This window comes from Choristoneura fumiferana, chromosome 12, assembly GCF_025370935.1.
Source record: "Choristoneura fumiferana chromosome 12, NRCan_CFum_1, whole genome shotgun sequence".
Classification (NCBI taxonomy): Eukaryota; Metazoa; Arthropoda; class Insecta; order Lepidoptera; family Tortricidae; genus Choristoneura; species Choristoneura fumiferana.
In genome coordinates, this window is record NC_133483.1 from 10,030,460 (window position 1) to 10,058,179 (window position 27,720).

Here is a 27,720-nt window from a genome sequence, read left to right on the forward strand (position 1 = left end):
ACACGCTCTTGGCCGGTTTTTTTAATATATAAGAGGTGGAAAACGAGCATACAGGTCACCTAGTGGGAAGCAATCACCCATGGACAGCTGTCAACACAAGGGGTATCACAGGTGCGTTGCCGGCGCTTTGAGAGTCTGAAAAGTTCGTTTTTTAAAGATCTCTAAGCTGTACCACATGTACACAACATGTACACATAGATTAACAGTTCAGAGTGTGTATTTTTTTACCCGATCACATCTATTTGAGCGAAAATAGATAATTCACGCTTAGTTGCAAAAAATAAAAGCAGGACTATATAGTTGATAAAGTTTAAAGGTGAATCGAACCTTTCCTCAGAAAACCACCCAACTTCAAAAGCTAACGAAATTTCAAAGTTAACAAATCTGCTTTCCAACCTTTCTTTTTAAATCATCAATCTAAAATGAAGCAAGTTCTATATGTAATAGATTCCCTTTTCGACCGTCACACGTCACGATCGCTTGCATTTCGCTGTCTCAAGTAAATTGCTTCGTATGGCTAGCACAAGTTGCCTGCTGGCATCCTTTTCTACCTAACTTTGGGGACAGAGATGCGAAATGGAAATTTGTGGTAGAGATCTTGAGCTGGTGAATTAAAGATAAAACACGTACCATTACTTGCTCCAATGCAATACACTTTCGACTCGGCGCTTAGTAACATTGAATTTAGGATTTTGTTGAATTTCCTATTTTCTGCAATTTGTGTAGGTAGAAACATTTCAGCGCATAGCTTTATTTCACCTTTTTCAGTGTTTCCGGACTGGTACTATAAATTCGTTTATTTAGGATTCATGACACGGGCCGGTCAAATCAAATCAACTCACGCACACAGTTCAAATACTTCACATCTAAACCTAACTACCCGTGAAATGATGGGATTCCAAACCCCTGACCTGATTTGGAAAAAAATCTTACTATACGGAAGATTAAACATTTAACGAAATGCATAAGTTGGATTAAAATTTAAGACATTTTTGTCATTTTTAATGTAAGGATACAATTCATCATTATTATTATTCATCCTCGACGTTCGATAACCAAATCTCAAGTTTTGTTCAGTTTCATAAGAGTTTCCTTTGGAGATCAATTTTAATGAATGTTGAAATGTCCGTCAAAGTGTTTTATTCTTGTTCATGCAAATAGGTAACATATTTTATCATGTATACTTGATATTGATAATAAGTTTAATAATGGCGTAACTTATAAAGTGACTCATGATATTTTAGATGGAAAGCAGAACTTTCGACATAATTATCAACGCACGAGTGATATTATTTTAAGCATGACTAGAACAGTCGTGCTCAACAGTGAATTGCTATGAATTGGTTTAATCGAGGCTTGAACAAGAGGGCTTAATGGGAGGGCGGGAAAGTTCGCATATACGTAGTTAGGGGTAAGGCTGTGGTGAACTACGAGAATGGCGAAACAGTTCGAAGAACATTTAGTCGAGTACAGTGCAGGGTTTTAAAAATATATTGTGACTTGGTTGCGTTTTAAGCGCACAGATATTCAACCTCCCCCGTGTAAAAGATTCTTGTACATCTTACGCCTGTGCTTACGTTATGCACAAAGACGTACGGTACCTATGTGAAGAAGAAGTAGATTTGCTGGTATTTGATATACGCATAGGTACAATACAATACGATAACTCTTTCTTTATTGAACACCATATTTAACATAGTAGTAAAAAATAGAGATTTTTTCCCAAGGTAAGCACTAGGTGGGCTTATCACTTCAGAGTGATCTCTTCACATTTGCAAAAGTCAATGTTATTTTTATTACGATATGCCTCTTCGACTATTTTATTAAAAAATATCAAAACATTCAGAATAATATCTGTAAAACAGATCTAAGTCCCATTAGGCCCTATAGGTAACTGAAAATTCAGGGTTCTAGCTTTAGCCATAACAAAATTACAGGATGTTGAAAATAGCCTGAATGGCTTCGAGAAAAGTAAGTATGTTACGGCCGTGCCTTTGCTTTTGTTTTGCTCGACTTGACGGGGGCACTACCGTTCCCTCCGATTCAGTAGATACTGCAAAATGGCAATACAGCAAAGTCCTACATCATGTTTATTATTAAAGTTACAAAAGTTTATTGAGATAACTAATTACAAAGCAGTGTCGAGACAGATTTTTCAAACGTCGTCTGGGTTTTTTTTCAGAATCCGCTTTCTACAAAATACAGCCTTACCAGAGTTTTGTACTAGTGATTACAGTTATTATAGTGAAAGCTAATGACTCAACTTAGATATTTGAAGACAGACTAACTCTGGCTGGTCCCTTCAAATACGTCGAACATCAACTCGAACTTAGAATTACATTGTCATGAATGTAACACCAGCTAGTACTTATGACAGCCAACTAGTACAGTCAGCATCAAAAGTAGCGGATATTTCTTTTACTCTGTCGCATTAAATCATTTGTCACTTGCATGGCGTTACGTACGTGGCTGTAAAGTGACAAAGTACAAAAGTGTATAGCTACTTTTGATGCTACTGCCAGTGTTCATCTAGTATTCGTCAATATGGTGGTATCATACCGCGAGTTTTGTCTTCACAAATTCAGGTAAATGAAAGTTCAGGTATTTTTCATGGATGTCGGAAATGCAGCGTCCGAATGATAAATAAAATAAATAAAATAATAAATAAATAAATATTACGGGACAATTCACACCGATTGACCTAGTCCCTAAGTAAGCTTAGCAAAGCTTGTGTTATGGGTACTAAGCAACGGATAAATATAATTATATAGATACATACATACTTAAATACATAGTTAACACCCAAGACCCGAGAACAAACATTCGTATTTTTCATACAAATATCTGCCCCGACACGGGAATCGAACCCGGGACCTCAAGCTTCGTAGTCAGGCTCTCTAACCACTAGGCCATCTGGTCGTCTGGTGGTGATGAATCATAATTATAATTCGGTTAAGACCGTGAACTGAAGTTTTGGCAAAGAAACTAAATTAAAGACAAACCTAATATCGCTTAACAGGAAATTCGAAATAAACAAACCTAAAAGTAAAATCATTGCCCATTAGAAGACTTTGGTCGTAAATAGAGAGTAACTCAAAGAGGTGCGATAAATATTATATGTTTTCTGACGGCCATCAAACGTTTGCGATGGAAAAGTCGATAAAGTGCTGAGACATAAAAATATTTACTCGTTTTTTACCTTATTAAAGGTCCCAGTCCGAAATATGCGTGCTCATGTCCTTTGCCAATCTCCATAATAATATACTTAAATTACTTTCGAATTTATTAGTGTTAACTTTATTTAATTATACACATTAACTGTAGTACAATATTGGTAAAAAAACTAACACTGGTGGCAAAAAAATATTGATACCTGATAATAAATTATCGCTACATCCAAGTTAAACAATTATTAAGTAGCAGTCCGGTTTTTCGCTTATTGGAATTATTTGATATTTTTAATTATCTCTTAATTTTTTGGGTTTCGTACCCAAAGGGTGCCAACGGAACCCTATTACTGAGACTCCGCTGTCTGTCTGTCTGTCTGTCCGTCTGTCACAGGGCTCTATTTCTTGAGCCGTAATAGCCAGGCACTTAAAATTTTCACAGATTATGTATTACAGTGGCCGCGACAACAAGAAATACTAAAAATAAAATAAATAAAATAACAAATTAAAGGGGTAGTCATACAAGAAACGTGTTTCATTCAGCGGTAGCAGCGGGTCAGTTGCTAGGGGCAACGCCCGTGACCCTATGTTGTTAAAAATGTTTATTTATTTATTAATTTGCGATTTTATTATTGCTATTTTATAAAACCTTCGATAATTATAATAATTGTCTCTAAGACCGTGGTTTATTTTTTTGTGCAGCATTAAGACTAAATAACAATTTATGATCCACAAACATCCAACACACACTACACACACTTCACAAAAGCCAACTTCAATTAAGCACTCACAGCCGTTGTATTTAGTGTTTTTTACATTAAAAAATGTCCGTTATAATTCATACTAAGTAACACTATTTATTTACAAGTCAAAATTTAAAATCAGGTTAAGATTTATTCACTAATTCATAATAACTACGCGCCGTTCGGCCGAATTATCGCGTTCAGCCACTTTTAATTTTTACTGCCGGGGGCGCCGCGGCGTATGGCATGTCTAAAGCGCTATTCAGCCTCCGACAGGGCGACAGCCAAAGAGGATGAGAATTTAAAATTGTTCTTTATTCAAAATATTTGCACCTAGTGCTTACATTTTGGTAATATGTTTTTATTAACTTATTATATAATGTAACTACTCGTAGTTATGTTTGTTCGGGTGGAAATAATATTTCAACTTAAATTTGAAGTGGATATCTTCAACCGATTGAGCTGAAATTTTGCATGTACAAATCCGATGACAATGCAATATTATTATGACGTAGAGCTGATCTGATGATGAAGTTAGATGTTGGCCATAGGAATTCTGTAATAAAACGACACGACCGCATTGGTTTTAGTCTCATTTGATTCGTCTTGACGACTACCTACTTTGGTAACCAGGAGCAAAAAATACCGCCAAAAAAATAGCTTTTATTAGATTTTTTTATAAAAAATTATTACCTTCATGTGCGAGTCGCTCGCACTCGCACTTGACCGTTTTTTTTACATTTTAACGGGATTCAGCGAGGGTGCGACCGACGGACGCTTTTCCGTAACAAAAGTCGGCGCGTCGAAATAAGTCTGGATCCGCAAAAGTTTTTCGGTGGAAATATAATATTATAAAGATAAAGGTATAGGTAAATATTATTATTATACAACTAACAGGCTCGCCAAATAGACCTCCAAATAAATAAACAGCAAACATAAGGGATCAATTTTTATGTAAATTACATATATAGTGGCATATTATTTTATTGCTTAGTACTGACCGACTGCTGGACAAATAAACAGATAAAGACTCGAAAGTATAATATACTTTCTTAGTTCTGGCTAAAGTTAACGATGCTACATTATGGACCACTTAACACATCACGTTACATGACAGTAATACACCATTTGCAATTCAAACTATCATTGATCTCACAATCGCAAACATTACTGTCACTACCCGGCCGTCATTACCATCCCAAAGCATATTGACCATTAGTTTGATACGAAATTGTCCCCTAATTATCGTAAATAGTGGCCAAACCCAATCAAGTCGGGCAGTAGAATGGCGGGCGCGGCCCAATTTAAGGGGCATTTACACTAAGGCACTATTGGATGATGTTGCGGTCTAAGGGACGAGTGAATAAAATTTTATGTAGAGGTTTTTTTTTAAGGAATGGTTTTCGAACCACTATTTAAACGGTACTGAACTTCGGCTCAGAAGATATTATATTTTATGCTGATGTTGAGACGCAGTGACGTTTAGCGGATTGACGTTTAACTACCATAACATTTCATATTTTTTTATGATGATTAAATTACAAATTAAGAGTTAAAGAAGATGTCTTTACTAAAGATAGGTAAAGTCAAGAACCGCTATAGTAGCTACGGTAAAGCCGTTTTTGTACCAGAGAAAGACTGGGTTGCCGCAAATTAACGTGTAGGTATGTGTACATACTGATAAGACAGTTTTTAAAAGATTCATATAGCTGCGAAATTTGGTTTAATATTATATTTGATATACGTAATTTGATCTACTAAATAAGTAATCTTTCTACGGTTTTAAATTAATAATAACCCTGTAGAGTTAACTTCTTGATTAAACCGAATGATATCAAATGCTACATTGCACCCAATTTTACAGTTAGGTAGGTATAACAAATGTTGCTATATCTATCGAGCCGCACCCGAAAAAATACTTTTTTATTACGAGTGGTAAGTAATCGCTGTCACAATTTAAATATATCGTATTGGTAGAGCTTTGATTATTAATAAAACAAAGTTAGCGTGCTTTTACAAATAGTTGCTTCATAAGAAGTTGTTCAAATATCCATTTTTTAAACATGAGTCACGTGATACACTAACAAACAATGTGATTATCGGTGCCAGTTAAAGAGTCACCTCTGAGTCACTTTTACAAAAAGCTTGCGTGTGAATTTGCGAAGCGTCGAGCGTGGCGAAGCAATGAATAGCATTATAGCTGAAAATCGTCAGTTGTTTTAAATGGAAATGAGCGCCCCAGCGGCTGACGCAAAGGTCTATAGAAGCAGCGAATTTGATTTTTTTGATTACTTTTTACAATGTGACAAACTTAACACGTGATAGGTTGAATTATTGGAAACAATGACTCGCTCCAGTTAGTAGGTATAGTTACTTTTGAATCTGGTTTAATGTATTCCTTTTAGTAGCATAAAGGATGATGAATAAAAACGCGATAGTAATCAAAACATGATAATGACCAATGGCCAAAAAGTCAAAAATGATTTAGTTGTGCCCATATTGTTATGCCTAAATACTTGAAGCAGATACTGGAAGCGAGAATCGAAACTTTGCAGGGCTATGTAATAGTGTTCTTAATTTGAATTACGAATGTTGGTTGTGCACAAACGGAACAAAAAGCTGATTTAAAAAAGCTATCAACAATATAAAAAAGCGGCCAGGTGCGAGTCGGACTTGCCCATGAAGGGTTCCGTAGCAGCAAGTAACATTCATAAAAAAGGTTCCTTTACTTTACGATTTATGACGTATTAAAAAAAACTACTAACTAGATCTCGTTCAAACCGATTTTCGATGGAAGTTTGCATGATAATGTAGGTACATCATATATTTTTTTTAGTTTTATCATTCTCTTATTTTAGAAGTTACAGGGGGCACACATTTTACCACTTTGGAAGTGTCTCTCGCGCAAACTATTTAGTTTAGAAAAAAAATATATTAGAAACCTCAATATAATTTTTGAAGACCTATCCATAGATACCCCACACGTATGGGTTTGATGAAAAAAAAAATGTTTGAGTTACAGTTCTAAGTATGGCAATCCCCAAAAATTTATTGTTCTTTTTTCTATTTTTGTGTGAAAATCTTAATGCGGTTCACAGAATATAACTACTAACCAAGTTTCAACAGTATAGTGGCTGTGACAGACAGACAGACACGACGAATCCATAAAAACCCTAAAAAGACAAGTCCCGACTGACAAATTAATCAGCGTCTAACTCAATCTTTTGGACCTAGAAAACTGAATTTTTGCGTAAAGGCGACATTTATGATGTAGACAAAGACAAGTAAGATTTTTTTTTATTACCAAGTAGTGCTGCAATGCGGACAAAGCCACGGGTGTAAGGAGCTAACTGCTACTTAGTCTCTTTAGTAAGTTATCAAATATCAAAAATTACTAGCAAATATAAGTAGTTTATATTTTTATTAAAAAAAATCAAAACGTTTGTCACTCAAACCACTCCGTAAATTATACCAACTTATGCGTTAAAATAAATTCTGGCAACTCTGCCGGACACCAACACAGCTGTTGCCAACTTCAGAGCTTACTGCTAACTTAAGACCAAGAAATTGGCTATTAATTTTGACTCAGGTGACGGACGAACTTTGGCCTGTTTTTGGTGACAAGTTCTTGTTTATGCAAACAAGTTTTTGAGTTTATAGAAATAATTGATAATTTGCGTATTCTAACTGCTTTAGTGACAATTTATTGAAATTAGATGCTACTTTGCGTAGATCTTTATACACGAGCCCATTTCTTCGTGCTTCTAGATCTCAAGAATGCTTACTGTCCCTGCTTTAATACAATATTAAATATATTTTGGTATCTTACTTAATTATTAAATTGTTCTTACCTTAATTAATAAAAAAAAGAAACAAAATCAGTAAATTTAATAATAACATGAAAAACGTTTATATAACGAGGCTATCATTTCCAAGAATCTGTTCAAGTTAAGCAAGCAAATAACAAAATTTTCCGAGATTATTTCTCATGAAATTACGACATTTAAAAAGCAACCTTAGTAAAAATGTTTGTTAATTAATAAGACATAAGAAAATATATATTGTTATTTTTAGAATTACATTCTGATTTACAAGATACCCACTCAAAAGTCATCTTTAAAAATTATTCTAATGCCATTAAACGAGTCTTGTATATATAAATATTTCCGGAAACGGCTTCAACGATTTCGATGAAATTTGGTATGTAGGGGTTTTCGGGGATGAAAAATCGATCTAGCTTAGTCTTATTTCTAGGAAAACGCTTGTTATCGAGTTTTAATCCGAGCAAAGCTCGGTCGCCCAGGTACTGACCTTAATAACACGTTGAACGCCATGTCACTCACCCGTGAGCCAAGTGATAATTGAACTATAATTCACAATTATCGTTCAATTTACAAACAACCGTCGCATCGAGTACAACTATTTGTACTTATTTCGAAATAATTTAAGTTTCAAAACTGCTTTAAATTCACTCCCTGAATTTGCCCAGTACTTAATTGCGTTGTAATTACTAACTTCACAAGTTGTAATAAATGCGAGAAACTAAACAATAGACACGGCCTGTGTCAACTTAAATACGTTTTCATGATAACTTACGACACGACACCTAATGTGTAATTAAGTAGGTATTTACTAACATAGTCGTATAGTTTTTTTCTATTGTTCTTTTAAATACTAACACTATTATGGATGAGCTTGTTTTTTCTGAAATAAATGATTATTATTATTATATTTATTAATTGCTGCTATTGCTGAGACATTTTACGATGATCCCTGTTACTAGTAAAAGGACTATAGTTTTTGTGTGTAAACTTTCGTAATACAATTTTTACGTAGGTACCTACTGTTTTTTTTAAAGCACTCTACAAAAGTTAGTTAATATTATAAGCGTAACAGAGAAAATCGTAAAATTACTTAATTGACAGTCGGATGCTGTGTTTTATTTACCCTCCTACCTGCTATTTAGTTACATACTTTTTGAACCTACCGAAGCTAAAAATGATTATTACCATCGTATCATGGTGCTTAAATAGTTATTTATGCAACTGTATCGTATTAGGGGTCCTTAAAACACGGGTGTGGTTTTATGAAACGAGGCGTACGTACAGTTGCATAGAATATTTTTAACCGACTTCAAAAAAAGGAGGAGGTTATCAATTCGGTTATATATTTTTTATGTTTGTTACCTCAGAACTCCGTCATTTACGAACCGATTTGAAATTTTTTTTTCGTTCGTCTAGGAATGCTTTCAATTAGGTCTCATAAACACCAAATCAGGATCTGATGATTGGATCCCAAGGAAATCGAGGGAACTCTTCAAATATTGTAGGAACGCCTATGGTAATTTCGATATATTTTGGAGTTACTCGTGCATTTGTTCTTGAAAATTATCATTTGGTGAAGTGGAACTGATGATGAAGACCAAATTTGACCAATGGAGCGACTAATCAATAACAAGTACTTCACGGGTTGAATTTCAGTTACTTTAACGCAGTTGCTAAGCAATTTAAGCTCATCGTAATTCATATGGTGAAATGGAACGGGTGATGAAGCACCAGGGCTCCTCAATAATGAACGTCTCTACATCGGAAAAAGCATTTTTTTCGTAAAAGGTGACGAGCAGTTGACATTAAACTATTGTATCTTAGATCTTTTACACTAAAAAGCGTAAAAATAAATTATAACAAAAAATAGAACTGACTACAAAAAAAAAACATGAAAATAATTTTCTACCAGTATGAAGTCGGTGCCTCAGCACGAGCCAGCAGGAGTGATTTAAGCCCAATATATAGTTATAGTATGTAAGTGAGGTAGACGACTATAGTTCCACTCCTGGTGGCTCGTGCTGAGGCACCGACTTCATACTGGTAGAAAAATATTTTCATGGTTTTTTGTAGTCGGTTCAATTTTTTTGTTATATTTTTTTTATTCTCCTTGTACATGAAAGTCATTGACCGAATCGGTCAATCACTCAGACCGATATTATGTAAAAATGTCGTGTTGGTGTCGTATCGTCCATTAGTCGCTGTAAAGGTCGCTATCAACCTTCAGGTTTGGGCTATAAATATTTCTGTTCGCGGTCCGGAGGTGAAGTTTAGTGTTCACGTGATAAGGGTTTATGTAGCGTGATGAGGGCGATTGAAACGCGTGCGCTGCAGACACCAGGGTTCGATTTTTGAAACGTGCCAGTGCTACGTTGTCGGTTTGGGTATATAATTAAACAAAGTTTATTACGATAAAAAAAATCATTTATTGGAACAACCGCATCGCTAGCACACGAGTAAGTCGTAGGGTGAGAGTAAACACTAAGCCCGTCTGGTTCAAGCCATACGGTATGATGGGGTCGTTTGCTACGCCACCGTCACCATGCCCGTACTTCCCTGCTGCTGCTGAAGCCTCGGAGGCGAAGGAGTCTTTGGAGCGTCGGCTGACGGGGACGTGGAGGCAGCCGGCGACGGCTCGAGCCGCAAGCCGCAAGTTATGAATAATTTATAGTAGACCTCGTAAAAAATTACAACCTATTAACTTCCTAAGCAGGCTTATTTCAAAATAAAAAGACTTTGGCGGTAGTTCTGATGCGGACCAAGCGCAGATTCACATTGTTCACATTTTCAAATCTTTTTGAACATGAAATGATGAATGTGATGGTGTTGCAGCAGTCGCTGAGTCGCGTTGCTCCGAAGACGAAGGGCTACGAATTAGCCCGAAACATGTCGAGCTAAACTCGATTTAAGATGTGAGTTATCCGGGTCATTATACTTAGTATTTTCCAAATCTATAAAAATGTGAATAATGTAATGTGTACTACTGCAAAGCTCGTGCTGAATTTTCAAATCTTATCTAATTTTGGACATTCAATTATAAAAACCTAGATGAACAGGCCCGAGTTCAAACCCCACCTTTATTTGAGATGAGCCGGATGAAACCAATGAACTGGTTTTTAAAAGAACATTGTTTGTCTTCTTCACCTTGTACTTATTGGTAAGTAAGCAGTGTATGCGTATCAACCCGTATTGTCCACGAGCGGTCAGTCTGAGTTTTCTAATTAAATTCTTTGTTTCAATACAAACAAAGGGATTTAAAGGGTTTATTTACTTTAGTTTCAAAACAGCCGTTAGTGGGGCCATCTGTTACGGAAAATACATGAATGTAGAAGTAATATTGCTAAATACTTGAAATGACTATTGAACAACGTCTGACATCTTAACTGAAATTGATTGACTTTTAACATGTTTACGCGTACTCGTACAGCTACATTTAAAATGCGTGTTGTGTTTTTTTTACCTTATCATCTAAATTTCATGTATACCTACGCATCTGCACTTCATCAGGTAAGATAGTGGTCAATCACGGGCCAATATTGAAAACAATCACCAATTTGTTCTGAACTAAATCTCTTTATAGCAAAATGAGTTTGATTAGATTAAATTCGCTACAAACCCACCTAGACGTAGGAAATTGGATTCCTTGCCAAAGCTACTAAATACCTTCATACAGGTACATTATTATTATAAATATTATTAATAGATCATTATAATTATTTTTACACAATAAATTCACAGTTTTTTTGTCAAGTTTCTTAATGCTCGGTGTGAAAAGTTGTATGAGCCACTCGGGAGCAAAATTATTTTCATCTTGGGCGTTAACACTTGAATCCCTCATTACGCTCAGGATTCTACTTTAGAATCCCTCGCTACGCTCAGGATTCTATAGTATAGTCCTTCGCTACATTCTGGATTCAATGTACGCCCTCGCCGTAAATACACCATTTTGCTCCCTTGTGACACAAATAACTATTTCACACCTCTTCTTCAGAAAAGTAACTTTTCCTCCTGACAAGAGGGAGCAAAGTGCAACTTTTCTGTTCAAGGCTTTTCTAAGTGTTTTATTGCAAATTCCATTTTTTGAAGTTGATAATTGTAAAGCCACGCCATTTTCGATGCTGGTTGTTCTTTAATAATATTAAGATATTTGTTTTCAAGTTTCTTAATTCTCGGTGTGAAAAGTTGTATGAGCCACTCGGGAGCAAAATTATTTTCATCTTAGGCGTTATCACTTGAATCCCTCATTACGCTCAGGATTCTTTTGTAGAATTAAATACACCATTTTGCTCCCTTGTGACACAAATAACTATTTTTCTCAGCTAAAATCCTGCACCGGAGCATTATACACACATAGTATGCAACATACATTTTAAGTTAATTTGACCACTGAATGTTAGGTACACTACAATAACCCTAAGCTTACTAAATTATGAGGCAAATTAAATAAAATCTTGTAATAATCCAAACAACTTCAAAATACAAGTTAAACTTTCCGAAAGTAGCAATTTTTTTCGAATCAGTAATCACTTGTTTTCCCGAAGCGCAATTCCATTTTGTTAAAACCAGTCAGAATTGTGAAATAAACTTTACTGTCATCGCACTAGGTCGTGAATCTATTGATGATGCCCTTTACGCCAAGACTGGACTAAAATCGCGCAGGAGTTATTGCTAGAGCAACGTAGACGAGTATTCGCAAATTGACAAGTCACTGTAGCTTCACAAATTTTAATTAAGACACAGATGTGTCGCGGCGGGCCACGATTGGCAACTATTCGCATCGATTGACTGCTATTGGCCGATTGACAGTCACGACTACGTGACTTATTCGGCTTGAGGATTAAAACGAATTTTCCGTTTATTGGTCAACTATGTGCCCAAAAAAAATTGCCCAATGGCGATTAACTGGCCATGTAGGTATGTGGAGTGACCGAGTCCGAATAACAATACTGTACCTATTTTCTCTTTATTACAGTTTATTATTGTAGTAAACGGGTTCCCTTTATCTTGCATAATATAGATTCTCTGAAATACACTTCGCATAACCGATATCACATATTTTTTTTAGCCGAATGATACTTTTACACAATCAATACTTTGCATTTATCAATTAGAATAATAGTAATTTCTCTGAATATTAAATAGCAGAAAACTGTTATCGCCGAATATACTTCTGCAGAATATTAAATAGCAAAACAAAAGTATTGCCGATTTTTATATGGCATAATGGCATAGCGAAATACTAGTTTGGACAATACATTACTAGGTTGGGTTAGGTTAGAACTGCGGCCACAACAGCGCGCGAGCCGAGCAAACGAAGCGAGCGTGCCGCGGTAGCGGCCATCGAAACGCCAAAATCTTACTGCTCCCAATAATGGTAAGGCTAAATAACAACCGTAATTTAATTGCAAGTAATGTTTAGTCACATTTTATTCTGCTTTTTATCATTGTGAAAACTAAATACTATGTGATATATCTTTCTGCGTAATAACTATTTGGACATATAAATATTATTCTCATCGATATCATGCCATGTTAATATTCTGCTTTTCAAAATTATGAGAAATGATAGTATGCGAAAAAATATATGCAAAAAGTAATTCGGTGATATGATGAATCTGCTCAAGGTTGTTATGTGAAACGAAATTATGACATTCGATTTTCTGCAACATATTAGTGAACCATAGTAGGTACACATATAACAAACTAGCTTATGCCCACGACTACGTCTGCGCGGATCTAGGTTTTCGCGACGTAGCGCCCTCTACCGGAATAAAAAATATCCTATGTTGATCATTGGGGTTCAAACTACCTACATATATACAAAATTTCATCAAAATCGGTGCAGTGGTTTCGACGTGAAAGCGAAATAGACAGACAGAAAGAGTTACTTTTGCATTTATAATATTAGTAGGGATTAATATCTGTATTACAATTTTCCAGTGCCTGCTCCCCAATGAAGATTTCTTGTTACATATTTACAATATGATATCTTAGTCAAGTAGTTAATACAGCACCATTGAATAAAACATTTATCTACTTCGGCTTGAGCTTCACTCGAAATTCTCAACTCGTTTTGAGCGCTAACCTATTTTTAGATCTATAAATTTATTTGTTACTGAAAGGAGGTTTCAGAAATTTAATTTTGTTGAACTCAAAATCGAATTCTTTCCCCCACTGCTCCGATAATCAAATGAATAATCCATTTACAGTAGCATCGCGGAGTGTCCGGGCAAATCAAAAGAAGAAAAATTTGGACAAGCCAGCAACGAGGAATATCGAGAGGGCTCTACTTTTTGGCTGGTAAACAGATCAAATTACTATAGCACAGGAACACTTGTAAAGTCTTTGAACCATTCGGTGAATGCGAAATCGGGCTTTAAATTCAAGGGCAAAGAATAAAATAAATTATAGAGAAAAAAAATTAAACATGTAACGCTTAGTAACCTAGAATTTAAAACTACTAAATTATTAATTGCTGACCTAACACTTATTTTTTATACCGGGTGTGGCCTGTAATAGAAGCAAAATAATTAAAATATAGATCGTACTCGTCAGACTGGCTAATATTACTGCAGCGACTTATTCAAATAATGTAATCTATAGATTTTCCTTTTTTCTTACATATTTTATAGTATTATCAATGTACACCATCCTAGAGTCCAATTGACGTCGCCTGTCACCCTATAAACATCAAACATTTTGCTTTACATTGCTTCTTCGAATAAACTTTATAGTGTAATAGAAATAAAATAAAGAAACTATTTATTTTAAAAGTCGCTGAACCGATGTCGTTCATGTTGACGACTAGGATCTAAGTTTTAATTATTTGCTCCTGTTACAGGTCACACCCGGTATAAATTGGATTTTAGATAAAAATCCTCTTCCTAGTTTACGCATTAAAATGTAAAATATGTACCTACAAAAACTTTGTATGGTTAAAAATATCTCCGCATGTCCTAGATTTTATTAGACAAAATTAATCAAATTTAAAAACTAAATAGAAGGTAGTCGTTGTTTTGAAACAATATACCACGTATGAAAAGAACTTCCTATCACATTTTATTATTTAGTACCTTTGCCTGCTGAACCCTTATTGCACGACATTTTTAACTTCGACTCGGGAAATAAGCAAAATAAATTCATGCCCCGGCGCAGTGGGCCTAAATTGTGTTTTTATTCTATCCGTATTCCGTTAATCCATTACTGTAGGTGAAAATTGGGCTTCAAGCTGAACAGAATTTTTATCGATACTGCTATTAAAAATATTGAGATGCATTTGTTTGTACAAAGCAGCCTAAATTTGAGCTACTCATTGTAAAAACATAACTCTTGACTTAGAACCAAGTTATATCTTTTTTACTATACTTACTTTTATTTTTAGGAGTTTTATTTACATTCTTTAAGCTATAAAATGTCTGCAAATCAACTCGTGAACTACAGTAGCACTAGTTAGTATAATCAATTTATGTAGCGATCATAACATCTCTCCATCGCTCACGTGAGTGTCGTAAGTAAAGATTTAGTTTACCTATAAGTATAATATATCTTTAGATATCTTTACGACCCGGATACGACTAAATACGCGTAACTGGAAGAGCAGAGAGTAATTTCTCTGATCATTGCGTGTGCTGCCAAGTAACGACTATTTTGCGAACGTGTCCGCTCCTCAATGAACACAGAAACGCTCGATATGCACCACCGCCGGTGGCGCGTTGGCTTGCCCGGGCTCTAACACGAACAGACGTGTATGGAGGATAAAACTAGTTATGTATGGCAACATTGAACACAGATTTACCTAGCAATATGTCATAAAGTATAAAAATCGCGGACAAAGCCAGGGTAAAAAATTGACGAGCAAATTAAATTTATCGGCAAATGTACGTGCGTTTTATAATTTATGAGATATTAGGGAGTTTATTTCTAAAGCCTTGTTTTGCCGGATTATGTAATCCACGAATTTGGGGGTGGCACGGCGAAGTGAAAAGAGGGGGTATAGTACATATTTTGGAATCTCTTGCGTACCACATGCGTGGCTTATTGCGAGCAAAATAATGCACAATCTATTTGCATTTTGCATATGTTTTTTCTGTTAGTATTCGGGCATAGCAGAACCGGTACCTAGTAAGTGACCAGATTTGGTAGGTATGTCTAGTTCATTTTCAATTTTTTTAGGGTGTAGTTGTACGAGACTGAGTTGCACCAAGTTACTATAACTTTAACGAATATCAAACCAGCCGTCAAATCGAAGAGTTTGAGATCATTGTTATAATGATACAACTACACCCTAAAAAACCGGCCAAGAGCGTGTCGGACACGCCCAAAATAGGGTTCCGTAGCCATTACGAAAAAATTAAGTAATATTTTACTAAGGATTTCGTATTTTATACGGAATATTTCAAGTTTAGGTACCTATATTTTATACCTTAGGGTGCTATTTACTCTTAAACTACTAATAATTCTCAAGTAAACTTAGCCGTTATATTTTTCGTTGTAAGTTTGATATACTTACTACTATCCTGAATTTTTTCAAATTTTTCCACTCACCGGTTTAGATTTTAGAGGAGGGGGGGGGGGCTCGATTTTAATGAAAATTTGCACTTTAAAGTTGAATATTTCGCAAACAAATCACTGAATCCAGAAAGCGTTTGAGCAACCCCCTAATGGTTTTAATAGACCTATCTAACGATACCTCACAGTATAGGGTTGGATGAGAAAAAAAAATCACCCCCACTTTACGTCTATGGGAGGTACCCTAAAAAATATATTTTTGAATTTTTAATTGTACCATTTTGTCGGCATAGTTTACTTATACATCCGTACAAAAATACAGCTTTCTAGCATTGATAGTCCCTGAGCAAAGCCGCGGACGGACAGACAGACAGACAGACATGGCGAAACTATAAGGGTTCCGTTTTTGCCATTTGGCTCTGGAACCCTAAAAATGGAAAATGAACTAGATGACAGGCAAAATGCTAAGGTAAAATATAAAAAAATATATTGCAGTTTTAATACGTGCATTAGGTATTTACTTATGAACTTAAATACTTTTAGTCAATTTAAAGACATAAATCAATAATCTGACTGGAAACGGTCCAGGTCGTCCCGCCATCTCCTAGGTCTGCCTCTGTTCCGGTGCTCGTCGCATGGAACTCAATCGGTGATTTCTTTGGCCCAGCGATCCGGATGCACGCGGCAGATGTGTCCCCCTTGGCAAGAGCTGGCCAAGAGTAGAGACGAGTGGAATAAGAAAGGAGAGGCTTTTGCCCTGCAGTGGGACACATTATAAGCTATAAAAAAAACACTAATCAAAAAGATAGTCGGGTTTGCCTTTCACCCGGCGAAATATTATTAACTCATATAATTATAAACACCGTTTTATAAATATAATTACGTATATTATTTATATAATTCTTGTAAATATTTTTATGCATTTATTTGTGTCGGAGAAAAGGCGTATTTTCAAATTTTAGTGTTTTTTTTCACGTAATTTTCTTTTGTTCATTAAGACCGGTAATTTCAATAGCTCAGTAATCAGCGTGACGGTTCAGCGGCGTACTATTGGACTTGCAACTTAATTGCTTGAACGTTGTTTGATATATTTATTAAGTTTACGTTTTAGGTTCTTTCAAAGCTTATTTCAGTACGTATCTTTTCCAACAAAAAAACACGATTCAACAAAAAAGAGCCTCATGCTAAGCTCGGTCGCTCAGTTACTTATTAAATTATTTTGATGACTTCAAGGTGGTTGGCTTTATCTGCAAGGATTAAACTTTTGTTTCTTATTATTGTACATGATTTTTAAAACACTAAATCTAATCAGTATTTACATTAAGCTATCGCCGATTACCCTCCTTTGGCATAATTTTACGCCCTGATTCCGGAAATTGGTCTTTTGCATGCTGTATTTGACGTCCTGCCGTGACAACGCCTTCTGATTAGGAAGGTTTAGGTATAAAGACAGTAATTTGTATCACATCAGAATAAAATTACTTGAACATAAAGTGAACGTTCAATTTATTATGTTTAGCGGAGCGAAATCGGCGTGATTAAAGAATAAATTGTAAAGAAGATCATGCATGACAGATGGGGCAGATATTTGTATAAATAATACGAATGTTTGTCCTCGGGTCTTGGATGTTTAATATGTATTTATCTATATAAGTATGTTCGTCCATTGCCTAGTATGGGACTAGGTCAATTGGTGTAAATTGTCTCAGATATTTATTATTTTTTATGAGTGACAGATTAAATTACTTAAACGGTTGCAAATTGGGAAAATGCGTAGCTACTATTCCTACTGTGACTTTTTTCGCATAATTAGACGTGATCGCAAAATAATCTCATAATATCAATTGCAATTCGCAGTTTGGCAGAGGTTTGGTTTGGGATAGTTATAAGTATTTCTGTACTTCTTTTGTTTTTTATTTGAGTAAATAAATAATTAAAAAATAAGTGTCACTAGTTTCCTTAACCACAGTTTCCTAACTACGCAATCGATGTTCATGGAACCATAGCCACCCGTATTTCTAACGAGGACTGTGTTCGCAAACAAAATAAAAGAAGAAAACCTTATTAGGATAATATCATAATGTAATTACTGTCGTAATTTATCTTATAGTTTTAGTAAAAATAAGTTCATAGGATCAAAAATATAGAAATTATAACCGTAGTTACTTGCTACCGATTCATGTTCTTTCATCTTGTTCAGCCAAAATTCATCTTCTTAATACGTATCTCATAATTGCAAGCAAAACCCTCGGAAATTCATCGGCGAGTAAAATCAACGTTTCTTATTCATAAGCGACCAGATGGTCGAACACGGCCCAGCTCGCTATGTCGTTTGATTTTACATCGACCCCTCAAATATTGGGCCACAGAATACACGTTTTCTGGAAATTACTTTGTATAACGAGAGAAAAAAGGAGTCATTTTACCATGACGTTCATATAAAGCCACCCGAGCCGGTACGCTTTAAGCTCGATTTTTACCACTCTGCTTTTCACTTCGATTGCGAGGAAATTAAATAGCAACATTGAAATCAATTGTTCACCTATTGGGTACCTTTCATTTTTCGGGCAATGCTATAAATTGAGTTTAATTTATTGGTTTAATAATGAAATCATTTATTCGTGACAAAAAAGGTGAAAAAGTACGAAATACGAAAATAAATAATAATAAGTAATACTAAAAAAAACAATTATATATAAAAAGCCCAAAAAGTGCCCAGCAGTGGGACGTATATAGGCTGGGATGATGATGATATATAAAAAAAGTTAGTTACTTTAATTAGTTTAGTTTAATTTAGTTTTATTGATTTATTTTGATCGATTTTATTGATTTTTAGTTTTATATAAATTACGAACAGTAAAAAAAAATAAAAACTTTTTGTTTGTGGCTGTTTGCCACCTGATTGCCTTGGTTGGACGAAGATTTTATTTTATGCACCAGAGCATAAAAAGTAATTTTAATAAAATGCCATAATATGGCGCTTAGACTCAGCATAAAAACGAAGTTTACGAGCTTATAAAGTAAAAATAATATTTGGACATTGTGTTGCCGATATTTATATTGCCAAATATTTTTTTTTTTTAAGCATCACAGTATTGTCAGTTACGAAATAAATTTAGGGCCCAAATTTGATGGGATTGACAAATTTTTAAATATAATTTAATACAAGCCATTGAAAATAAAACCGGTTGAGTATAATATAATAGAAATACAAAGTAAACACCTTTTAAAAATAACCGTAGTTCACTGATACGGACCTATTACCTTCTTTTGCTTCTTTCATAAGTAAAACCTGAATCAATCGATTATTAAAATGTATCACACTCTCGTACCAGAGAATTGTTCATTAACTAGACTAAAAATTAAGACGACCGGATGGCCAAGTGGTTAGAGAACCTGACTACGAAGCTTAAGGTCCCGGGTTCGAATCCCGGCCGGGGCAGATATTTGTATGAATAATACGAAGGTTTGTTCTCGGGTCTTGGATGTTTAATATGTATTTAAGTATGTATTTATCTATATAAGTATGTTTTTCCGTTGCCTAGTGTCCATAGTACAAGCTTTGCTTAGTTTGGGACTAGGTCAATTGGTGTAAAGTGTCCCATGATATTTATTTATTTATTTAATTGCAGAAAATCTTATATACGAATTAAGTTTCTATTTAGTACATACCTTACATACGAGTATTTTAGTGATAGGTACCGTTTACAGTCAGCCAGCAAACGCAATATACAATTTGTTGAGTCTTTGCTATCTATTCAGCTAAATGAAATGATTTTCTTTCCACTAACGTATAGTTAAAAAAATTAACCTTTATTAATCTACTATCTCCTGGCCCCAAAACTAAAGGCAGTGTAAGGTGTTGATGCGAGAGAACAGGCGAGCTATAAAATCAGATGCGGAAATTTATTCAAGCCCATTTTAGGGCCCCGTCACGTTCTCAAGTCGGGAGTTAGTCACGGGTCAGGGGGCTTGGACTGGCGCCTTTTTATAAGGGTAGATGGAAAATTAGGGTAATATGAATAGCTAGTCAGCGGTGAGGGCAACCCGATGTTAAACCTAATAACGTTTGACGCCACTTCATAAATTTTTGCAATTTCATTAAAAATAATATCTAACTGCTACACGAAGGTGTGGCAGGTTATGATGATGGGGATATTGTGAATCTTCATTAGATGTTTCTAAAACTTTGGATTTGAAAATATCTTTGCTTAAATGAAGACGATTTTTGGCGGTTAAAATCAAAACGTTATGGAATTATAAGGCTGCATTTCAACCAGAGATGTGCGAGGGTGTGTTTTTCATGGACCAATAGAAACGCTTCATTTACCTCGCCTCCCTCTGCTCAGCTGTTTCGACCAAAGCGATGCTGTGCGAAGATAGGTAAATGAAGAACACAGTCCATGCTGCACATCCTTGCACATCTCTGGTGGAGACGCAGCCTAACGTTGAATTCATAAACCGATATTTGAGATGAGTGACTTCAAATTACATTTCAGATGATGAGTAAACATAAATTTGTTCGATTTTTATGTTTTATTTTGTTGTTCATTAGTTTATAATTTTGTATTTTTAACTGACCTTAAAAAAGGAGGAGGTAATCTTCTTTTGTAAAAAGTACCTATAACTAACTCCTCGAACGTATGAAACTAAAGTCAGGTCAGGTGTTAATCGTAGTTCTATCAAATCCCCCACAGTTTTTCAGAGGGAAAACTTCAACAAACAACCCAAATCCTTTCTGCTGCTTTGATCCAAGTTTGTTTCGAACAATCGCAGCTCAAACCTTGTCGACAACAATGCGATGAACTCGCACCTTAGTTATTAAAAATACCTACCTATTCTTAAGTCACATAAGATTTGGACCCAAAGCTAAGAAAGTGTAACCAACATCTAAAGTATAAACAAATTTGTTGGAGTTGATTTATTCACATAAGAACATAAATATCTTGGCTTTTACCATAAAATTTTAAAATTCTATTGGGCAAAAGCATATTAGCAGATAGAATTAGATTAGATAGGTCAAATCGATAAGTCTCAATATTTCCAGCCTTAGTATTAGATCTGCCTAATTTACCCACTTGTTTGCACATAAGTAGTATCCTTTAAACTAATACAATTTTTACTGTGAAATAAGATAATTGAATGGACTGTTTTAGGGTTCCGTAGTAAACTAGGAACCCTTATAGTTTTGCCATGCCATGTCTGTCCGTCTGTCTGTCCGCGGATAAACTTAGAGACCGTTAGTACTAGAAAGCTGTAATTTGACATGAATATACATATCAGTCACGCCTACCTTACTTACCTCCTCTCATACAGTAAGGTGTTTTTTTTCTCGACTAACCCTATATTGTGGGGTATCGTTAGATAGGTCTTTTAAAACCATTGGAGGCTTGCTAAGACAATTTTTCTATTCAGTGATCTGTTTGCGAAATATTCAACTTTAAAATGCAAATTTTCATTAAAATCGAAAGTCCCCCCCCCCTCTGTTGGGTGGAAAAATTTGAAAAAAATCAGAATGGTAGGAAATATATCAAATTTACAAGGAAAATTATAGCAGCTAAGATTGCTTGCGAATTATTAGTAGTTTAAGAGTAAATAGCAGCCTAAGGTATAAAATATAACTAAACTTGGAAGATTCAGTACACAATACGAAAAAATATTATTTGATTTTTTCGTAATAGCTACGGAACCCTATCCTAGGCTTGTACGACACGCTCTTGCCCGGTTTTTATTTTGATTTACTGTCATTTGGTGCAAATGGAAAATGGACAACTCGAAATTATACGTCAAAGCAGAAAAATGACAATTAGAAATGCATCAACAAGGAAAATTGACCATCCTTAATATCGTCGAAAATTGAAACTTGTCCTATAGTAAAATTGTCAAATTTTACGTATGCTGAAAAAAACGACTACTTGTATTTACGTATACTCAGAAATATGACGAATTGTAAAGATGTTCCACCCGAAATAATTCATTTTGGACCTACATATTAAGTTAAAACTTGATTTAGACAACATTCACTTCTTGCTTATTTCATTTTGCTGCTAATTTATAACGGATGATATTCCATTTGGGTTTAATTAATTTACGACAAGAATAAATTTGGTTGGAAATATTTTTCAGCACAATAAAATTTTGACAAAATACACTTTGAAACAATATAAATACAATGAACTTATTATGCCACTATTGGAAAGCCCATATTAATAGGGCTTTTGTTGACAAATTCAAAATGATTAATTCAAGTGGACGATTTCCAATTTACACCGAATGACAGTAAATCTTTTTTTTAAATATACTTAACAGGTATAAACTTACCGATTAAATACGTACTCATAGCAACATCGTAGCAGCGCGGTCATTACAGAGACGAATATAGCTTCACTAAAATAAAACAGCTATTATCTGCCAATTCATTTTCCACAAATCCATGTTTCTTCGTAAAGTTTCGAACCGAGATCTGCCAAGTCTGACCGATTAACAAAACATGGTTAAAAAAGTGATATTATGTTTTTGCACGTCTTGTTTTGATCTTAGTTTTTACTTTAGTCATATTTTTTTATATTATGTTGTCTGGTTTTGCAATGGCAAATTCATTCTAACCCTTCTACTTACCTTAGCTACAAACACAAGAACAACACACAGACACACACACATTGTACGTGTATTTACTACTCTTTCACGCTGAAAAGTCTACGATGTCTGTTTTGGGTTAATATGTACATGTATTTAGTTCAGGTGTCTCAGGTTAGGTTAAGGTGTCTTCTTGTTTCATGTGTTTTCATTTTGAACTTTTTTAATATCGAATGCTTGAACCATGTGCAATACAACGTCTTAAACACGAGGTAGGACCACGCGTAGGACTGGATTAAAACAATATTTTATTTCTTTACGCAGATGAATCCTAAAAGCGTAACTTCCTGCGGTTGTTTACGTCGCATGGCCCCCGTCCAAAGTGTCCATAATTAAGGTCAGCCATACTTTACGCAACGGCTATATATAAACGTTCTCGAGGGAAGCTTGACGAACGGCAATGGATACCCTCTGAAGAGGATACCGGCCTCTGAAGTTGACCCAGCTACAAGTAGCCAGTTAAAGCATTTGAGTTTGTAAACGTTTGATGTAATAACTTGTACGTTTTTTGGAGGTAAAGCAGGTCAAATCAAAATAATTGTTGGGGCTGACCTCGAATAATGTATGTTTTGTACCAGCAGTCGCTTATTTTCTGAAAACAGAAGCAATAACAGACTTTAAATATCTAAAATACTAACAGTACAATTAAATAAGAACTAACTAAGCATAAATGAAAAGAAACTAATAATTTAACTAAAAGTCTTAGAATAGAAGGACAACAATCCATCGATGTTGATTCAGCATCGCTCTTCGAAGTTCCATTTAAGTCCTGTTGGGATATGAATATATACGTGTTAACAGTTTATTGGACATGACGCAGCAAATATTGAATGCCGTGTTCAGTTTACTAACCGGACTTTGTATGACACTATAATATAATATGTTGATTGTCACTTTGCTGTTTGCTCTTAAAGTACCTATAAGTACATAATTTGACAATATTTCCGTAAAGTTTGGACAGTAACTGTCCTGTCGATAAGACGAACTCAAGACAATCGGATCTTAGAAAATCCTACTAGATACTATTACAAATACTAAAGTTGAGGCTTTTCTTCTTAGGAACGCGTGGAGATCAATCTGAAATTAATATCAAGTAGGTACTCAGATCTGCTTATAGTTTCGCCATGTCTGTCTGTCCGTCTATTTGTCTGTCTGTCTGTCTTTCCGCAGCTAAGCTCTGAGACCGTTAGTTCTAGAAAATCGTAATTCGGCATGAATAATAATTATATATTAGTCACGCCAAACACAAAGTGGTAAAATAAAAAAACCATAAAAAATACTGTGTGGGTATCGTTGGATAGGTCTTTTAAAACCATTGGGGGGTTGCCGAAACGATCTTTTGATTTAGTAATCTGTTTGCGCAATATTCAACTTTAAAGTGCAAATTTTCATTAAAATCGAGTATCTCCCTCCCCTCTAAAATCTAAATTGTTGGGTGGAAAAAAAAAACAGGTTGGTCGTAAGTATATCAAATTTACAACGAAAATGATAACGGCTAAGATTGCTTGAGAATTATTAGTAATTTGTGTAAATAGCAGCCTAAGGTATAAAATAGGTAGAATCGTCACACGATAACTCTGCATAAGATATTAATTGGCAACCCAGAAAAATCACGCCGTGGTAATACTTTTTCATGTTACTCAGACATTTCTTTAATTGATCTTGAGTATTTTTTTTGAGGTTTTTGCGAATCCTTCTTTCGAAATGGTTAAAACAAATAAAAGTGGAGTTTGAAAACTTATATTCAAGATGATTACTCATTTCCAAAATGTAAAAGAAGACATGGAGTCCGTCTGTGAGCAAAAAGAGCAATGCTTACATAAAATTATAACCTCTACAAGTAAGTCCCTAATAAATTATTGATATTTTATAGCTATTTTATTATTTTCATGAAATAATATGATAAAGTAAAGATATATATTTAACTTGTATATTCGTTTTTTCAAGGTGAATTATCTGAAGCTGTTCAGACAACAAAAAAAAATTCTATTGACAAACTCAAACAAATGGATAAATTGGACGTCAGCGCAGAGGCGACATATATTCAAAAAAATAGTTCAATGACTGGTAAGATGTTGTTCGAACTTGTTTTAAAGGTCTAAATTAGTAATATTTCTAGACTTAACATATTAACTTATTATTTGTAGGTATTAGCTTAAGAACAATTCGCCAAATCAAGCACGAAGGTAATACAAATTCAGGCATATGGGTAACTCCTGGCAAGAAACGCAATTGCCGTGCCACGAAAATAAATATTGATGACTTCGATAAGGTTGCCATACGTAACCTGATAAATTAATTTTACTTAGTAAGAAATGAGGTCCCCACAATCGCAAAACTGCTTAGTGAGTTGCGACAATCTATTCAGTTTGATGGTGGTCATGAAACACTACGCAAAATTCTACATGACATGGGATTTTGTTTCAAGAAAAATGTTGAAATGATATTGCTGCAGCGAGACACGAATACATTAGAAAAATTACAGAGGAAAGAAAACCGATTGTATATTTAGATGAGACCTATATTCATGTTAACTACAAACCAAAAAAAAATTGGCAGGTTCCGTCAACTTCTAAAATGGTCACTAATATATCAAAAGGCAAACGATTCATAATTGTACTTGCAGGCACTGAATCAGGATTTGTAAATAATGCCCTTTTAATATTTAGCAGCAAATCAAAGTCAGCCGATTATCATGATGACATGAACGCTGCCAATTTCTCAAAGTGGGTTCTAGATAAGCTGCTGCCTAATTTGGATACACCAAGCATTACCGGCAAAAGTTATGGCTGAAAAAAGATACATCAGTACAATTGATTACGAAGGCAACTCATCACCACAATCTGTATCACAATAACTTTCAGAATCATAATTTAAACTTCATTTTAGTATACATACTGTTAATTTTCTAGTATAGTGTACAATGTAAAGTAGACAATGGCCACATTGTTGACCTAATAACATAAATTGTAAATTTCTACTTAAGTTAAGCACAGTTGCAATTTTTTCACGTTAGGCACATATAATGAATTATCTTAGTCAGCAAACTTCGATTCGGCTTTGTCACAGTTAAAAATTGCACTGACGATGTGGCTTATTTAGATCATAGCACTATACTTAAATTCAATTGATTTATTTATACTATTGTAATTTATACCTTTTTATTATTTTCACTTTACTTAATGTCCGTATAATTTCATAATATCTATTTGCACTGTTAAGCTTAGATAAATTATTTTTAATTTAATTTTCTACTAGCGCTTTAAGCCTGCGATACAGAGTTTTCTAGTAACTCTAGTGCAGGATAATGTGTTACATAGAATTTTGTAAAACATTGTATTTATTGTTATTTTGTACTGCAAATTATTGAATAAAATATCTTATTATCTTATTATCTTATCTATCTAATTACTGAAAATACAAACTGAAATATAGATTCACAGAAAAACCAGAAAAATAAGACCATCACTGCGAATCGAACCCAGGTCCTCGGTATTCCGTACCGCGTGCTACACCGCTACACCACTGATGGTCAACGGTACCGACACGAATTTCCCCTATGCGCCTCATATCTCAGCTTGTTTGTTTCTTATTAAATATTAGCCACTTAAGCAGTGACGCTAGCGACATCTATGCCGTAGCCCTCATCGAGAAACTTTTTCGGCACTACATTGGAACTAACCGCTCACCAGGACAAGAGATATCATTACTAAGCAATAAAATTAAGATTGGTTTTTTGGAATCTTTTTGTATTTTTTATTTCAATTCCAAATTTTTACTTTTACGGTCATCCCGTGAAACCTAAATTGAAAATACAAACTGAAATATAGAAAAATATATATTGTATGAAAAATTTGGAATTGAAATAAAAAATACAAAAAGATTCCAAAAAACCAATCTTAACCAAGCATTATAGTTATGGACAATGCAAGTTACCACACAATTTAGATTAATAAAGCACCGAATATCAGTTCAAGGAAACAAGCAATCCGAGATTGGCTTACCTCAAATAACTTTCCTTGGGAAGAAACATTCACCAGGGCTGAACTTTTAACTTTGGTAAAACGCAACAAACCCGACCCAATATATTATATTGATGAGCTGTTAAAAGCAAATGGGCATGAAGTATTGCGGTTACCCCCATACCATTGCCACTTGAACACTATTGAACTAATATGGAGTATGGCAAAGCGAAAAGTAATCAGCGAAAAGTACAGTCACAGAAAGTACAGTCAGCAAAAATCTTGAATTAAAAATGAAATTTTTAACGACAACTTATTTTATGTCTATCTATGTCAGTTACCATCTAATATGACCCCACACTGGCGTACGTCTTGCTTAAGAGAGGGGATTTGCTAACACTGAGATGCCTACAAAGAAACCGACTTTGTACGGAACCTTCAGTGCGCGAGTACAATTCGCACTTGGCTGATTTTTTAACTCTTTCTCGCTAAAACGGTTAGACTGATTTGGATAAAATTTGGATCGAAGACAGATGACTTTTTGTACGGGAGTTTTTCATACAATGAGAATGAATACCACGATGCCCTTTTTTGGGAATTAATAGGTAAAGTCTTGGAATTTCATATTAATATTGACCTACGTAATAGTTTTCTAAACGAAATCGGACGGAGATAAGGGCTAAATTTCAATTTTTTTTTATGTAAGAGGAGGCAAAAGAGCAAGCGGTCACTCGATGGGGAGTAATCACCGCTGCCTATGGACACGAAGGTTATCACAGGTGTGCTGCCGGCCCTTTGAGAGACTGATAGAGACTCGTATGTATGTATGTAAACTCTTTATTGTACAAAAGAAAATGAACAAAATACAATTGACAAACTT

The 27,720-nt window shown here is 34.8% G+C and overlaps 1 protein-coding gene and 1 pseudogene across 3 annotated transcripts in view; one reads left to right on the forward strand and one right to left on the reverse strand.

The window, feature by feature from the left end:
- Grip (Glutamate receptor interacting protein) overlaps nucleotides 1-27,720 on the reverse strand; it is a 279,195-nt gene that overhangs the window by 35,012 nt on the left and 216,463 nt on the right. The gene's annotated exons all lie outside the window — the stretch shown is intronic.
- LOC141433629 (uncharacterized) lies at nucleotides 24,628-27,126 on the forward strand (annotated as a pseudogene).